The sequence below is a fragment of the Panthera leo genome, chromosome C2, assembly GCF_018350215.1.
Source record: "Panthera leo isolate Ple1 chromosome C2, P.leo_Ple1_pat1.1, whole genome shotgun sequence".
NCBI classification, from domain to species: domain Eukaryota; kingdom Metazoa; phylum Chordata; class Mammalia; order Carnivora; family Felidae; genus Panthera; species Panthera leo.
Genome location: NC_056687.1, coordinates 96,342,957 through 96,360,979, shown reverse-complemented (window position 1 = coordinate 96,360,979; position 18,023 = coordinate 96,342,957). Strand labels below are relative to the sequence as shown.

Here is an 18,023-nt window from a genome sequence, read left to right as displayed (position 1 = left end):
ACCATCCTCTTTCTCAAGCATTTGCATCTTTATCCATCCCCAGAACCTGACACCTTGTCAAGGTAAAAGGTAAAAGCTTTTGAAGATCTACTACTACCCTTGTCCTAATAAGGTCACTGACCTTTCAGACTCAACTCCTGCCCACCCCCTTCTTCATTTCCTTTCCTATCATTAGTCTGAAATGGCATCAACTACGTCTCAATTTTCCTCATCCCTTCAATGCCCCACCTCTTTAGTCCAAATTCACCTAATTAGGAACTTAATTTCCTTTTTTCCCTGATTGAGGAATTGATAATAGACGGATTCCCATTCATCTCTGAATCACAGAAAATTGCATTGATGACCTCTTATTTAGGAATGCTAAGCATTTATTCTAAAAACTCTTCTGCAGAGGCCAAGCTTTTCCAAAAAGTGTATTTTTCCAACCCAGAACTAAGCAAAAGCGTTGTTTTTACCTTTTTTTTTTTAACTAAAATGGGAAGAGGAGAATCATTCAAATCTGACAAAATTTACATTTACTTTATATTTTATTCTACAGAATCATAGTTACTTACATTGAAAAGAAGTACGTTTTCCTGTAAGGGAGCAAATAATTGAGCTCTACGAGAAGATTATCAGACTAGATTTAAAGAGATAGAGCTCAGGAAATTAAGTTAATTTGAAGCTGGTCACTTTTGGCAAAATTATATAAAGAATTTGTTAAGCCAGAAATGACACATGGTCTAGGTATCTACAACCAAACGGGAGTCATATATTAAAGTGACTATCTGGATAATTTGCTAACATTACTATAAAATTACCTCCTTGACTTTAATGGTGATAGTCTGACTGTAGAGTCTTCCACTTAATAACTCAAAGCCCACACATGAAAATATTTCTTGTATTTTTCCCCCAGAGCATTCGTGGCCTTAAACACTGGTGGTAGGAGACAATTTTATTCTGCCATTCAACTCAAAATTTTAATGACTAATTTCAAGTCCTATTCATTCAAGGAATGAAAAGATCATCAACATCATTAGAAACCTTGGAATTAGCAATTATAATAAATGGCAAAGACAAGCCTAGTTCATTTTATCCAACAGGTATTTGAGCCCATACCTGGTGCATTCTGCCATAAGGCATCAGGACAAATCATTTCAATGTTTATTTTATCACAGATCTACTAATGCAGAAGAGAATTAGTGACATAGATGACCCAAGGAGAGAATGCAACTGAAAAAAAAAAAAAAATGTCCATTTCAAGCATATGGTCTCATTGCACTGTGCTTTCTTTGGTGGGCCATATTTGAGCTGAATCAGGGTCAGAACTTTGCTATCTGAACCTAAACTGTACGAACATGATTTAGACCCTCCCCACAAAAAGGAAGTTATACTGTTGATTTTAATTTATTTCAAGAAGTCAGAATTTATTCTTACAAAAATAAAAACTACCAAAGCAAGTCATTAAAGCATTGTTGGTTTTTTTTTCCTCCTCATGGAATGATTCATACTGGGTTTGCCATTTGTGGGCGCCTGGGTGACTCAGTTGGTTAAGTGTCCGACAGTGGCTCAGGTCATGATCTCGTGGTCCGTGGGTTCAAGCCCTGCCTCAGGCTCTGTGTTGACAGCTCAGAGCCTGGATACTGCTTTGGATTCTGTGTCTCCCTCTCTCTCTCCCCCTCCTTCCCTCGTGCTCTCTCTCTCTCTCTCTCAAAAATAAATAGACAATAAAAAAATTTTTTTAAATAAATAAATAAGCGTTAGCCATTTGTAAGAGATAGCTATTGCTAAAATGACCTCAAATTCAATTATCTGAAGAGAAAGAAAAAAAACTAGGTAAATGAAATAGTAAGAACAATGGCCCTTTCAAAACACAAAATTAAGTAAATAAACTACCTCATCAGCTTCATCACTGAAACCATTTTGCCTGAAAATATAATTTTTATATCGGAAAAATCGTGAGTAGTTAGCAATCATTAAAATGGAGAATTCACTCTAGTTAAGATACGGAATTTGAATTCTGACTACCTTGGAGCCCTACGTAAGAACATGTCCAAGTGGAAAAGAAAAATGAAAGAGATCAGTTTTACGAGTTGCCGTATTTTCTCCTTCCTCTCTTCACACCACCCCAAACGCATCCTCAACCCATAAGTGTGAATAGCTAAGTGACATTCAGAACCTTTTCCAGGAAGTAGGAATGTTACAAAATCAACCCAACCAGCTATGTTAGGTAGCTGAAACACGAGCTGGAGAAGGAAAGAATTGCAGAATTAAAGCCAAACAGTGTCTTTTAAACATGTGGAAGATAAACTTATTTCCTTTCTATGTCTTTTTTAACAACGGGAATTTCTACAAACCAGTTATTGTCCTCACACCAAACTTCATATATAACAATATAAATTCTACAGATTGGCATGCTGTTAAAGCTGGTTCGAATTTATTACAATAAGCCTAAACAATTTCTTCTCAAATTATTGAAGTGATAAAGCATTGAACCCCCATCTTTTGGTTAATAAGCAGGATACATTTTTTTTCTCTGACATATTGGACAAGCGTTAAGTTTCTTAAGCAAATAAAAGAATACTTGCTCAGTCCTTCTACAGTTAACCGGTAGATCCACAGGGCTGAAATCTTTTATCACTCCTTTCCTTTCTACTTTGTAAACCTACTTAAGGTTATTACATAATGACCTGAATAATGAAGTTCTGAAGGTTTTCCATTGAGACTGGAATTAATCCCAATGTACTGAAAGAAAAAAAAAAAAATCTAAATATCTTAGGAAAAAAAAAAAAAAAAAGAGGATGCCGTGCCACTTTTAATCCTAATACCCAAAATGTCAAACCCGGTAAATAAGACCATATTCATGACCCGTTTTTGACACTCACACTGACAATACTCCCAGAAAGATTTGCCGTCCCCCCAGACTGCCCAAGGACATGTTAATTCTCAAAAACCTCATGCCTAGCAATTTTCCCCCTTATTCCAAACAACTGATCATTATTTCTCCTCCAAAGTTGTCAGAAATTCCTCACTGCCCATAAAGCTTAATTTACTAGTTCATAATATCCCCATACTTATATATCAAGCCACTTTCACAGGACACAAAAAAATATATTTTCCAAACTTGGCAGTTTCTGTTTTTCTTCTTTAGTTTAGTTGGCCATATTATCCATGTGTTAAATCCTAGCCTAGCCTTTACTTTGTATCTTGGAAATACTATATAGCTTGTACCCTTAGGAAATGTGTGCAAAATTTTAAAAGAATTCATGTTTTATGGCTAAATCATAGAAGACCAAGAATAGGTAGAATGCAAGGAATGTTCCTAGAATCTCTGAGTGTCAGACCAAGCAAATGGTCGCCATGAAAATACAGCTGTATACATTTGCATGGGCATATGTTTGTTCAGTTTTTCCCCCTTCCCGAGCTGGGGCTTCAGCTTTAGGTCATTCTGCAAACAAGCCCCAGGAGACACACAATTACACTCCCCTGGAGACTGACCCCTTAGAGTGCCCACCTGTAGCCAAACACAGATAGCATCCCGGAGCAATGAATTAGCACTCTAAGCTGATTAGAGCAGCTCTGCACAACTCTATTTTATTGACACAATGAAGAGAGGACAGAAAAGGGCCTGAAATGAGAAAATCATTTCCATGCTGACTGAATTAAAAGAACAAAAGAGCTCCTTGGAGTTGCAGCATTCAATTTGTCGGGAAAAAAGGAAGCCACTTAATGGCTCACAATAGATCTGAGCAGACAGATGAAATTTAAAACTTCAGCATGAGTGCGATTAGCAGCGAAACATATTCTAAATCATTTCCTCCATATGCATAATTTCGTTTGATTATTTAGTTCTGTGTTTTATAAAAACACTGGGCTAGATGCTATCTTCAAAATGTCTTGACTTTTCATTTTTCAAAATCACAGAACAGTTTCTCATTGTATGGTAATGTCCTCTGTGACAATATAAATTGAGCAAAACAAGTATGGCTCATGTTTTCCTTTCACCTTTAGTTTCCAAAAGTGAATATATAAATAGAGGTTAATCTGTGGAACCTAGGATTGTAAAGTAATCTTCGACTAAACAGTTTGCAATTCGAAGTTAAATAAATTATATGCAACAGGAGCCCTTCAACATGGGGTAAAAGGCAACCCATTATTGCACCCAGAGGCTACAAATAAACTCTGCCAGTGCTAAATTAAAATGTCAAAACGGATGTCTTCCTTAGTTTAAAAGATAGCATTAATATCACTAAAAGCAATGCAGTTAAGACTGCAGTTTCCAAATGTATGTTCTTTATTTACTTTTGTTCAATTAATTATCGTTGTGCTTGTTCTGACTTCTAAATGCCTGAGTTCAATTGAATCTGAAACTGATGTCAAAAAATGACCACTTAATAAGCAAGATTTATGCTTAGATACAAATATGTTGCAGCATGGAAGATTCTCTAGAATTCCTCTTTGCTATTTTTTCCCAATTCGTAAGAAAAATCTAAATGTCTAAACCATGTAGAGAAAACAGAATTGATTTTCATGAGCTTCTCAAAAGTTTTTCAAGGGAGATTTTTCTCTTGCCAGTGTTAATTTTCAGTGTTTCAAAATAAAAAGAGTGAAAGCAAAGATCTTAATTTTGATGAAGCTCGCATTTTCATTTTCCATGCCTAAACTTCTTTTAAGAAAGGCTTTTTGTTTAAAGTGGCCCTTCAGACTTTTAACCCCTCATCTTGGCTCCTCATTTAAATGAAGCAAATCCATTCTTTCTGATCTTGAAACATCCTTTGCCCAAGGGCTGAGGTGCGATGTAAATTGAGAAAAAAAAATTATAGAACAAGTCAAAAGAAAAAAAATTACTCTGAGATATTTTGAGGTCCAATATTTGGGGTGCATTACTACTTAATTTGCTGAGTAAAATTTCCCCAGAGGGGGGGAAAAAAAAGACCCAAGGTATTCTGGGGATGAAAGCCCAAGCCATCTCTCCAACAGCTTCCATTCTCCTGACTAAATGAGGTAAGAGTTTTTTATATAAAGAGAAACTATAAAGCTTGTGGATATTTTAACAAAATCAACGTAGTGTAACTTTGCTGACAGCTTGTCACATTTCACTGACTGTCTGTCTGGGGTACCGTGATAACATCTGCATTCACTCAGTATGAGAGCTTAACATAAGACAAAAAAGTGGGCCCTTCCCCAGACGGTTCCATCAGTCTGTCAGTTCTGACATGTCATCTGAATTTTTTGAATCACTAAACACTTTTGAGACTCTGGTACTTATTATCTTTTCTTAGTTTCTATACTCTCTCAGCAATGCTGGAAAATGTAAAATTTGCAAGTAAGGTAGTGGACGTCCCAGGCTTTTTGTTGTCTAATCCGTAGGCCCTCATTCATGCTCACTGTTAATCTCTTAAGACATTATAAAACTGTTAGACAAAGAAATGTGAATACCTCTGCTTCTTTTGAGAATGGGAGGAAACCAAGGAAAATCGGGATCATGCTAAGCTATTCTTTTCACTATGAAAATGGTAACTTAAACCTGTTGCATCAAATTATCTATAATTCCCCACGCTAGGGCAAATGTTTTTGAAGAATGAACAAGAGTAGTGTCACATAAGGAGAAAAATGATCACAGAATTTTCAAAATCTGCCAAATTTGATGTCCACAGAGCGTGGGGATCCTGGTTGCTGAATTTCTCACTGCTTCTATTTTTTACGCCACGGTACATGACATATGGTTAATATGCTTTCAGGAAAGCTCATAAAGGAGTTTACCAATACTCACTAGTAATCATCAAACAGTTTAGATAATTTTGTTCTTTATTAGGAACACTAGCAAGGCTCACAGCTATATAACGGCCTTAAAAAAATGTGGCTAACATGTATTAAAATACTACACATCACAGATTTTAATAAGCAATGTTGTCCTCAAGACTGAAAAAAAAACTTTACAGCATTGTTTCTATAAAGCCTAAATATAAATGGATCCTCGGAGCCAGAGAGAATGCTTTTATGAACCACATAAAACAGCCAAAGCTGCATTTCTATCTCCTCATTGCAGCCATTCAGGACATTAAGTTAAAAGTGTATGTGTTTGTTTTCCAAGTAACCAAGAGATAGAGAAGAGGGTAAATAATATTAAACTGAGAGGCAAGTTTTCTCCTGGACCCCAAATACTTATTTCCCTTTTTCATAAGCACATGCTTAACACCTGCAAATCATTTCAGTATAGACAAGCGCCCCTGTAAGTGACTAACTACAGGTGTGTTTCCCACCTGCATCCTCAAAATGACTAACTGTCCCCCAGATGGTCAGATCCTGTGCACATTTGGTCTGAAGGAAGGTGACACATATTAGATGGATACCAAATAAATTTAACCAAAACTCTTAGGTAAAGAGAGTTGTATTGACATTTGACTCAGGACAAGAAAATATACAAGAAACCAAAAGAAAATGAGAAAAGAAAGACAGTAAGAGGAAGAAAGGAAAAGGAAGGGAAGAGCGGGGAAGAGAAAGCTGGCGTTCGTCACCGCTGTATCCCGCCACGGTATTTCCCCGGGACACACGGCAGACAGACAGTACACATTGGTGGCATTAACATAGTAATCAACGACTAATGAGCAAAAGCAATAATGAATTTTGGAACCATATGTATCTTCTGCCATTCATACTGCTTTATGTAAATTCAAACTGAAAACCAATTTTCCATACAAACAAAACCTCCCTCACGTAAGACGTGGGTGGACGGCATTAAACACTGACAATTCCTCTACCACAAACAAAGGTTTTGTGACCATTTCTCACTTTTCTTCCTTTGGCAGCTCATCATCTTGTAACTCTCTCAAGAGCTTGGAGGTAATGTCATTTGCTTGCTGTTTAGTCTGTGCTTAAAATGTCAGCTGTTTATTATTTTTACATTTCAATGCTAACACCACGGCACGTCAGAATAAAGGGCAAGTTTTCTGACACATCTCAGTGACCAAAGGACTTACATTAAATAGAGGTCTCCATTCTTCCTGAAAATAAAGAGTCACTCGTTTTTTAAAACTGAGGCCAGTTTTCCTTACTGCATAATTTTCTTCGGACATTTTTGTAATCTGCCCATGAGTGGCCTGGTTTATATACGGTATTGAGATCCAGCTTTTTTCCTTCAAGCAGTTCATGCTTTGTTTAGGGTCACGGAAAGTTACCTTTTATTTTTATACAACAGAAGACCAAGACGGTGAAAGGGATTAGACAGACCCCTAGGACAAGTAGACAAAAAGACAACTATCCAAAGGCAGTCCTTCTGTCCTTCCTAAACTCCTAAGCTCAGAGGTATCATAGGGGAGGAAGTCTTTGGGGTCTGGACTAAAATGAATAGGTACTATTTAATGAAAGAGTAAATATGGATAAAGTTTTCCATGAGACTAGGATAAACTTATAAAATTATAACAAGGCTGAAAACATAAGTTGGCTTCAAATGATGACAGATAAATTCACAGCCGACAGAGTCTTGCTGGATACAGCTGATGGTGGAAATACCACCTGATTTATGACATATTTTCTCTTTTTATGATATATTTTCAACCTCTCCTATCTTGGGTAATGAATTCTAACATCCTATTGTGGTAATCAGTGCTTCTCTGAAATCTTTTTTGTTCAGATAGAATTAACTCACCTCCCAGGCCTATCCCACCCATACTAAATCTAGTCTGCCAGAATTCGTGCTTAAAAAGGCTCTGTTTATCTACGTGCATATCACATATCACATGTCACATCACAATTCTGACGCTCTTGACTTAAAAGTTGTAATACTTTAAGTGTTACCTTACCTGGTTACAGCATCTTTCACCCTACCTCATAGAAACTGAAAGCAAATGATTTTTTTTTTTTTTTTCCTCTTCTCAACGCTACTTGGATGATTGCAACTGGGGATCAGTGCTTGGAGGTTACCTGAACTATTCATAGAAACCCAAACTTTCCAAGCTTTACAACCGCATCTTAGACTCTCAGCGAGTTCATGGAAGATTCATGGAGCAGAAATTAAAGTCAATTGGAGATCCACATCCCTATCAATCAGTTTTGGTGGTTGAATAAGGAATCAAACTTCAAATGAACACTTTTTGAGTCAAGCTCATCAGGTGACATTTTATACATCGTTCCCCTAATACCCTTCATAACGTTCCTGAGAAATCAATGTTCAGGGGTCCATATGAAACTCTGTAATTTAAATCATAGTAATTCATGATTTCATCAAGTGCTTTCCATGTTTTTAGCCTGCTCTTCTACAGGCAAATTCAACTATTCTTCAGCCTTTATATTGCTGATAATATTCTTATAAAATTAACATCTTCAAAGGAGAATTCTCATGCTTTGGAAGGTACAAGGAAAGTGAAAATTCTCTTGTTAAAAACATTCACATCTGGCTTTCTTAAGATTACTGTCTTTTCCAAGTTACAAAAGAAAACAAAGTCCTAAGTTCTTATTAAACCTTTCAATTAAGTGTATTACTAAATCCAGATTGTTCTCAATGGAAGCCCCCACACAAAGAGAGACCTTAGGATACAACAGAGTTTGTGTAAATGGAGAATCATTAGCATGTGGCAGTTTGGTGACAGTTCAGTCTTATGCCACAGAAGTTAGAAGACACTAACATTATGTTGTACTGGTCAAGAGAACTGGAAGGAGAAGGTAACTGTGCTGCAGGAAAGCAGAGGCCCCCTACCACTGTCACACCCTCCAAGCCTTCCTTCAGGAAGCTTCTACCCACACGCAGGCAAACTTGACTTCAGGCTACTGTCACTTTCAGCCATAAATTCTCAACCAAATAATTCAAGTACCCTCTCCCCTTCCAACTGCCTGTGAGTCAGAGAGCTTACCCACAGTTTTCAATAGCACATATTTTGTTATTTCTTTGTAAGGAAAATTAAAAACCCACAACTTTTGATTCTTCTCTCGTCCAAAATGCTTAAAATCAACGTTGAACAGTGAAATTTTACATATGCGAAGTCATAATGGGTCCTCTGCAGTCTTATCTATGAATCCCCACATTTCTGTCCAGAAAGTCTCAGAACCCCACTGATCCACCAGGTACCACATTTATTTCTAAGAGAAATTTAAGAATAAACAAATGACAATGTACAAAAAGATTAAGGCTTGCCTTTCCACTTCAGAGACTTCATCACAATATATTTGGTTATGATATCGTTCCCAATGATTCGGTCATTTTCACTCAGTGGGGGGTTCCAGGAATCCAGGAACCCAGGAACCCTGGGTTCCAGAACCCAGGAAGAAGGCAGAGTCACCAGATGACCAGTGTTGTTATTTCACATGAAACTGCGACAAGGTTTGTGAATAGGCAGATTATGCTTTCCTCACTCAAGGTTTGATACTCGCTCTCAAGAGGCATGCTTGTTCCTAGGTTATTCAGAAAGGATACCGTCACAGTCCTCAGGTACACCTGTCTTGCCCAAATCTGTAGACTAGATCAAACTTATTGCTAGAAAAAATCAGTCCCATTATTATCTAGCTAAAAGCTGAGGGGGCAGCGTATGCAAGACACAGGCGTGCTGAGCGCCAAGAAATACAAGGATGAGTACAGAGGAGAGAAAGCCCTTCCAAGGAAGGTTCTATGAAGAGGGTTAGGGCTGAGGGGCACATTTTCCTCTCTCAGCTCCACCACCAAGCCACGGGAGTAGGTGGCATGTGTTCTAATGTGTTCGTTAGACATGGAGTCAAAACCTCCTCCTCTGAACTGTTTAGAAATGCTTACTAGAGTCTTCAGTTAAAAGAACCATTTAAACATCTATGAGAGTTTCAAGCATCTTGGGCCTAGGAAGGCCGCTTCCCTGTGCTACTCAGAAAGGGGACGATATTTAATTCTTGCAGTGTGGTAGCCCTGTCAACCCAGAGAGCTCCAACCCCCAAAACTGAATCCCCCAGTCCTTCCCTCACAAAAGGGACGCAAGGAGCATCCCCAACTTTGGAATGATGATGGTGACAAAGATTATCAAAATCAGCTTGCCTCGAAGTGCTTACTGTGGCACACCAAGCCCTGCTCCAAGGCCTTTGTGATACTTTACAACATAACCTTCACAAAAATCCTACAAGGCAATCCTTATTGTAACTACCACCTTACAGATGACGAAACTGAGGCAAAAAGTAGTCAAGTACTTGTTCAAGCTCACAAAGTAAGGTGATAGAGAATGTGAACCAAGGTCATTTGTCTCTAGACCTGACATCTTCAGCCCCTATATTATATGGCCTCTTTTTTTTTTTAAGATGTGCCCATGATACCTGTGTTATATTTGAGATGACCAAACGGTATCTTTGAACATTGCCTTAATATATAGTTGAGGCTGCACTAAATCATACCCCAGGGACAGAATGAAATACTTTTATCTTTCCAAAAAGACCTACGAATAGAGTCCTCTCTCTAACCAACTTACTTTCTTCTCAAAACAGGGCTTTGGTCTCCAGCTGCCTTCTCTGCTCAATGCAAAATCCACAAACAGATGCACATATCAAAGGTGTTTTGATTTCAGGTTTACAAAACATAATTCTACTAGTTGAATACAAGAGAAAATTTAAAACAAGCATCTATTTTCTACTTAATTTAAAATTAATTTGTATCCTTCCCGGGGTTCAAAGACTGAAACATGGCCCCCATATAAATAAAGTCTCAAAAACCATAATAATGCAGAGCACATCCAGAAGGGTAAAAAGAAGTAAAGAACGAGTAAATGAACAAAATTCAAACACTCCAAGTCAAAGCTAGAGTAGATCTCAGCGAGACTTCAGAGGAGAAAACCAGGTGACTTTCCAAGGTCCCAAGTCCAAGTTGGGGCAAGCGCTCAAGGTTCCTGGCACCCAGGCCAGTGTTCCTTGCACTATGTCACACGGCCTCTCTGAAACACAAACCACTAGACGTATGACAAAGAAGCCAGCAAGAGAGCCATGCCACATGAATGGCCAGATTGTTGCGGGAAGGGGGGTGGGGAGAAGGAGCCAAGGGCTGAAGGATAATATGGTTTTACAGAAATCTATTTGCAAGTAGATCCTGTGGTTACCAATGTGGCTGCCCAAGAGAAAGAACAACTGACTGACAGCACAAACAAAGGCATGGACAATCTCACAAAGGGAGATACAGGAGTCACAGTGCTTCGTGCATATCACTAATACACTTCATCAAGTTGAGACCAAGAATAACAGTGAGGAAAAGCCCACCATACACAAGGGCCCCTTTATTCTTTGGGCTTTCCTGTTTCACACACACTTTACCTGATGAAACATTAGAACTTTTGCTTTTATTTCTGTAGGACCCTTTTGATTTTTCCACATTCAACTAGCACATTTCACAACTATTTAGTGTTCCTATTTTTTTGCAAATTAATGTGCTGTGCACACTGATGACATATCTGGAAGCTAATGAAATCAGATGAAAATTGCTTAGATTAAAATTTCCCCATTTCTTCACTACAATGTCTGCCACCTACTGTTCAGCCACGAAATGCTGCAGCGCTCGCATCAATGAAAGTTCGGATTAATATTCTCTGAGGTAGAAAGACTCTATTAGCCATTTTTTTTTCTCTCCCATTCTTTGCTTCCAACTGCGTTTAGCTTTGGAACCCTCTGACAAATAACCATTATTCTCTGGGCTAGTAAAAAATTTCCAAACTTGAGGGGAAATGTCGTTGGTCAAAAGCCCAAGGGAATTGGCTTGTTGAATTAAATGATAAATATATGCATTTAAGGTCATTAGAGACTTTATCTCCTGTGAAGGCTATATTTGTCAGATTGATATAATTTCTCTCAACTGAGTACTTAACTCCATCGGCCAACATTATTACGATTATTCCTTTCCCTTTAAGTGGGAGACTTCTGGCTAACAACACGTGTGTTCTTTCTGGTGCTGCTTCTTGAGCGATCAAGGCACACCTTTGTTTCATTTAGTATTGCAATTTTCACCTCTGACCCAAGAAATGAGTCCTGGGCTTCCTGAACTTTATTGCCTGTTAATAGACTGCTGGCTCTCTTTTCAGCAGTAATAGAAATGGTGGAGAGGCATTTCATTTAAGAAAGAGGCTGGACGACTGCAGCCTGAAAGACAATGTCAGAATTAAAAGTCAGCCTGGCCAAGAAACAATATAAAGACCACAGTGACATGAAAGAGGAAGTTTCCCATATTCCATCCCACATCGAACAGCCGGCCTATAAATAAGAACAGCATCTCAGATCTAATTATTTTCCCACCGCGCAACGGCAGACACCCTGAATGGTGCTAAGTGATTGATCTACTAATTCATCTTCAACTTACACCTATCTACATATTTTGTTTCTTCTCATTAAACTGGAGACATCAGTGACGAACTTATGAAGTGGCAGTCCTTGGCTTCATAAAACACACACAGATGCTCATCAGAGGTTCTTTCCTGCCTACTTCCCAGTGACACGTGTTTATAATTTCGTCTGTATTTCGTTTGCTGTGGTTTACTCTTAAGTACATCTGTTCAATTAAAATGGAAATGCGTGACATGGCCTGTACTCAGCAACTTTCGAGCTTGTTAATGAAACGTCCTAAGGTTCCTGCCGTAGCTCTTTATTTGCAGAAGAAAATGATTGAAAAGTACAAATAAAAATACCCCTTAAAACACATACAAAGAAGTCGACTGTTTTGTTAATAGTTAAGAAAGGACATTATTACTGCATGAGGACATTATTTTACATGAAAAGACATTATTAAAAATGATTTACTGCCTCATGTTTGGAAACTTACAGGAAAAGTCTGATAATATATTAAACTTGTTTATTACGACTTCATATAATTTTGAATAATACTACTTTTTCCTTTGACAAGTGCAATAAACTCTACTGGTATAGACATAGGTTGATTATCACGAGTCAACCGTGTTGCTTAAAGAAACATGCCCAAACAATCAGCTTTTGACGGCTGCGTCTCCAGTTATATACACTCCCCATCATAGTAATAACTCACCATTTCTATATTAATAAGGCAGTGAAATTTATTATGATGGTATTGAAAAGTTATTAAGTACTGCATCCCAAGTGACAAAGTACCACAGCACTGTCACTATCCAAAAGCAGTTGCCCATTCATCACCTGCCTTTCCAGATGGTCCTGCATCTTTATCGCTCCCAGGTTGGTGACATCACCTGTTCACCCACTCAAAATTGATGATGAAAGCAAACAGATCTATCTTACTTACATTTACCAAATCAATTTAATTTTTACAGGCCATGGCTTGGTGACATATTGACTGTTTTCCTTAATGGCATCTACCGTATTTAATGCAAGGATGTCATCTTTGATTCCTGGCTCGCATAATGTGTCATTTCATAATAAATTTTTCTAACATATTTACTTAATGGAAAGAATTATGATTGCTTGTCAGTTCTCTTATTAAACACAATGATAATTCTTTTTCTTTTCGAGTATCATCCATTGGGCAACAGAGCTATTTTTAATCCCTCCTCATCTCTTACGGGGGGCAATGACTTGGATATAAAGTAAGTTCTACTCAAATGCTGGACATATGATTGACCATCCTCGATTGTGGAGCTCAGTGTAAAGGTTTTATCTCACTTACGTGCTGCTTCAGAAAAACTAGATTCTCAAGAGATGCCACGATTAAACCAATACATCAGCAATAGCTAAAGATGAATACATGAAATGCCACTACAAAAATATAGCGGCTGTGAAATTGATTTTAATGGTCCATGTGATGTTTAATGTTTACTTCTCTGGATTATTACTATCAGTGCTCTTCAGCCAGTGCTGTTATATCAGACGTATATTACCATAAATATCTGCATTTGTAGAAGGTTAAGATGCAGAATGAAAGACTAGTCTACTGGCTATCTGATACTCACATGTGACACCCTTTTCTCCAAGTATGATTTACAGATCCCATCTGCTGCCCTCTGAGACAAATGTTCCTCTGACATATGTCATCATTTCATTGTGGTGCATTTGTATTACCTGAAGGGAATAGACGACCAATGCCTACATTCAGAGAGGTATAGGGCCCATAGGGCAAATCACTGTGACCTCCCTGCCCCCTTAACCCCTGTCTTATATTAGGGTATGCAAGTAAAAACAACATCAAATAAACTCCAACTTTGATTCTAAAAACAAAAACTGGAGAACAATCCATAATAAAGGAAAACTGAGGAATAGAAGGCTGCGTGTGTGTCTATTTCTTTAGATATCACGACCTAGCCAGGAGAAGCCATTGTACAAGTGTTTTTGCAAGGTTAAGGAGGGCCAAGAGGGAAGGTTCTCTGGCCCCAGTACCACATTGCTGACAGACTGATGACAGTGGCTCTTGGCTTAGCCAACTGGTTCCCCCAGTGTTACCATAGCTCCCTTCCTCTGTCCCCCAGTTAAAGTTAGACATGGTCAGGGATGACCTCCAAGTTCACCTGGCCCTCTACTGAAATAATTGGGTCCTGGGATTAGTGACTTCCTGAGGAGACAGCAGGAAGATGGAAGGTCCCTGCATAGTGGACTAATCTCTGTCTGTGCTTCTACTGTTTAGTCTCCATCAAATGAGCAGAAATTTACGTGTCAACAAGAGCATCCTAGCCTGGCTTATATCTCCTTAGAAACCAAGTCCAGGATTTCCCACATCCCTGTAACTGCAACGGTGGCCGCTCAAGTTACAAAGGAAAAGAGAAGGAAAAACAAAACCCACAAAGGGCAGCACTAGGTAACCTGCTCCTGCCCATTGATAAGGTTCCCAAACGGAGATTCTTCATGCTCATCTTCTGAGATGAGCTTATCCTAACTCACCGGTTAGGCAGAGTCTTGCCCTTGCATGAGGTTTCCAGGAAAACGGGGATCCAAACTGGCAGTGTTGCAAGACCAATAAGAACATCTTTTTTTTTGAGGGTAGCTGGCCTCTGTGCCAAGTAGAGATTCTATGCTAGCATTACACACCTGCTGAATTCCTACCACAAGAATCTAAACAAATGAGAAAAGAAAAAACAAATTATCCACACCTGTGGCTGCCAACAAACTGAGGTTTCTGTTCCAGGCCATGCACACCTGGGAAGCCTCGGAGGTCAGCTGTAGTGTCCGAGGTAAACACCACTGTCAGCCAGTGGGTAGGAGGCACAAAGGATTTCCGACGGACCTGTGACTTGAGCTGACTGGCCAGTCGTCACAGAAAATAGAAGCCGCAGCCACAGAAAATACATGCGTATTTCCTATGATTAAGGAAAACTCTAGGTGCAGGTGTGGCAGGAATAAGGGAGGAAATTTCAGAGCAGAGTTATCTGTAATCATCCTCTGCCCATCCTTCCTTCCTGGATCAATGGCTTGGTCATTTTTTTTTTTAATTTATTTTTTAATGTTTATTTATTTTTGAGAGAGACAGTGTGTGAGCACGGGAGTGGCAGAGAGAGAGGGAGACACAGAATCTGAAGCAGGCTCCAGGCTCTGAGCTGCCAGCACAGAGCCTGATGCAGGGCTCAAACACATGAACTGCGAGATCATGACCTGAGCTGAAGTCAGAGGCTTAAGCGACTAAGCCACCCAGGTGCCCCTTGGTCATTGTTTATTAGCCAAATCCAGATCCTAGGTAACCTAAACTAGAATGTAAAACATTAGAATGTAAAAGGCCATACTGGATAAGTTCATCTATACGATTTTAAATTTATATTTTTGTATATTTTATATTATATATAATAAATATATTTCACATATGATATATATTATATATAATAATTTATTATAACAATATACTATATAATTTTATATATAATATGAAATATATAATATATAATGATTAAATATATATTATATAATATAGATTAAATATATATTATATAATGTATTATGTATAAATATACAAGGTATATAATAAATAAATATATTTAATAACATGCATTATTTAATGTAATGTATTATTTAATATAATGTAATATAATGTAAGTTAATGTATATTTTAATGTATTTAATACATACACATACATATAAAGATAGACAGGTAGAGGCCTGGGTTATGAGGAGAGTGTTTGAGAGGAGATAGTCTTTGAGACCAGCACCTGCTGGATATGTGAGATACTGAAAGAGTCAGAGAGTGAAAGCCAGAGATACACAGGGAGAAAGGTTTTAAGACTTTCAGAACATTACAAATGAAATCTCCTGATACCTCTGAGATTTTCTCCTTTGGTCGTATGGACACAGCTCACACCATTGTGTGGAGTTTCTCAGTGAGGCAAGCTATTTCTGTGTAATGTTTGTTCATCTCCTACCAATACAAGAAGTCCCTTTATAATAAAGGCACTGTCAGATGTCTTGTGCTGTACTAAAATTTTGTTATATCAAATATTGATTTGAAAGAAATGACAAACTAACAGGTAGCTGCTAGTATCTATGTGCTCCACACACAAAATCTCTTTATATTATTCTTTGTAATAATGATAGCTGACAATGTATTCCTGTTTGTGATTTTTTGGCTTGGTGATCATCCTAATCATCATGTGGAAAGTATTCTTGGGGCACTTGGGTGGCTCAGTCAGTTACGTGTCTGACTCCTGATTTTGACTCAGGTCATGATCTAACAGTTGGGATCAAACCCCACATCAGTCTCCGTGCTGATGGCGCGGAGGCTGCTTGGGATTCCCTTTCTCTCTGCCCCTCTCCACTTGTTCTTTCTTTCTCTCTCTCTCTCGCTCTCGCTCTCGCTCTCGCTTTTGCTCTCACTCTCAAAAATAAATAAATAAATTTTTAAAAGTGTTTTTAAAAAATAAAATATTCTTAAAAAGAGCACAATATTTGACCTATCTTCAGCTTCAGCTACATTATGAAAGGCCAAAAGATGTACCAGATGAAAAATGAGGATGGCATTTATTTACTGTATTTTCCTACAGCTGAAATATGAATTCATGTTTTTAAATCTATGGACAGAATTATATATAAAGAGAAGTGCTTCATCAAATTATTGTATGATTCAGGTGCCTGGGTGGCTCTTTGGTTAAGCATCCAACTTTGGCTCAGGTCATGATCTCACAGTTCGTGCTGACAGCTCAGAGCCTGGAGCCTGCTTTGGGTTCTGTGTCTCCCTCTCTCTCTGCCCCTTCTCCCACTTGCGCTCTGTCTCTCTCTCTCTCTCTAAAAAAAATAATCATTAAAAAATAATAATAAAATTATTGTATGATTCTACCAATGTAAATAAACTTTGAGAACCCAAGATGCTACACTAACATCTTTATTTATTGGTTAAATGAACTGCTGTATAAATTCAGTGTCCCCATTTTTCCATACTACCTACTTATCATTATTGGAAGAAATTCTCTCCATACTATTACATAGCAAACTAGGGAGCAAAGAAGCTTCATCAATTCTTATACCCTTTGAAGATAATTTCTATCTGTTACTTCCTATTACTTGCTTCTGAACTTACCCTCAAGGAAAAAGCTTAGAGAATGGAATATCCTGATGCAGTGGTCCTAAATAAGTATTTTAAAATAACAAATTATTATAAAGAACTTCTGCCACTGGATTGATCAAATCCTAGAATCAGTTGTCAATTCTATTAAAAGAGGAACTGTACTGAACATTTCATGCTTTGAACCCATGAGTTTTACTATTGATTTCCCTCTTGAAGGGAAGCAATAATCATGCAAATATGGGGGTGAATAAAAAAGAAACTCATTTTGATACAGTTTGTGGGATACACCTCCTAATTGGAAGAAAATCACCCAATATTCTTTTGAAAAATAAGTGACTCACATGCAAATCCTAGTTGATCACCAAGGCAGACAGGGTAAAACAAAAAGAATCTTGAATCTTGGGGAATTTTTTTTTTCCCTATTCTAGGTCTTTTGCATTTCTGTATAAAGTTTACAATCAACTTGTAAAGTTCCACAATAAAACCTACTAGGATTTGATGAGAATTGTGCTGAGTCAATATGTTACTTTGGGAAGAATTGTTACCTTAACAGCACAGAGTTTTCTAATCAATGACCAGATCTTTCTATTTATATAGGTCTTCTTTAAATTTTCTGCTATGTTTTGAATTTTTCAATGTAGGTATCTTAAAAGTATGC

The 18,023-nt window shown here is 37.9% G+C and overlaps 1 protein-coding gene across 5 annotated transcripts in view; it reads right to left on the bottom strand.

The window, feature by feature from the left end:
* MECOM (MDS1 and EVI1 complex locus) overlaps positions 1–18,023 on the bottom strand; it is a 557,439-nt gene that overhangs the window by 259,481 nt on the left and 279,935 nt on the right. The gene's annotated exons all lie outside the window — the stretch shown is intronic.